Source organism: Aptenodytes forsteri, unplaced genomic scaffold, assembly GCF_000699145.1.
Source record: "Aptenodytes forsteri isolate BGI_AS27 unplaced genomic scaffold, ASM69914v1 Scaffold255, whole genome shotgun sequence".
Lineage (NCBI taxonomy): Eukaryota > Metazoa > Chordata > Aves > Sphenisciformes > Spheniscidae > Aptenodytes > Aptenodytes forsteri.
Window position 1 is genome coordinate 4614472 of NW_008794888.1, and position 244 is coordinate 4614715.

The 244-nt window shown below is 63.5% G+C and overlaps 2 protein-coding genes across 2 annotated transcripts in view; both read left to right on the top strand.

The window, feature by feature from the left end:
- The window catches only part of AAMP (angio associated migratory cell protein), a 12826-nt gene that overhangs the window by 1984 nt on the left and 10598 nt on the right, over positions 1-244 (top strand). The gene's annotated exons all lie outside the window — the stretch shown is intronic.
- TMBIM1 (transmembrane BAX inhibitor motif containing 1) overlaps positions 1-244 on the top strand; it is a 5127-nt gene that overhangs the window by 1125 nt on the left and 3758 nt on the right. The window lies entirely within an intron of this gene.

Here is a 244-nt window from a genome sequence, read left to right on the forward strand (position 1 = left end):
GAAGGCAGGTGGCCCCGGCCAAGGGACAATGGGGACGTCCCTCGCCTCTCATTGACCTGCTGGCATTGAGGCCAGCTCATCCTTATTAATCAGAAGCCGCTATTAAAGTGGGAGGGGGAGGTTTTGTGGCTCCACTGTCCCCTCTGTCCCTGCACCTGCGGCTCCACTCGCCGGGGACACGTCCTGCCCGGGGAGGGGGACCTGCGCTGACACCCCCCACATCTTCTCTCTCCTCCAGGTGCCC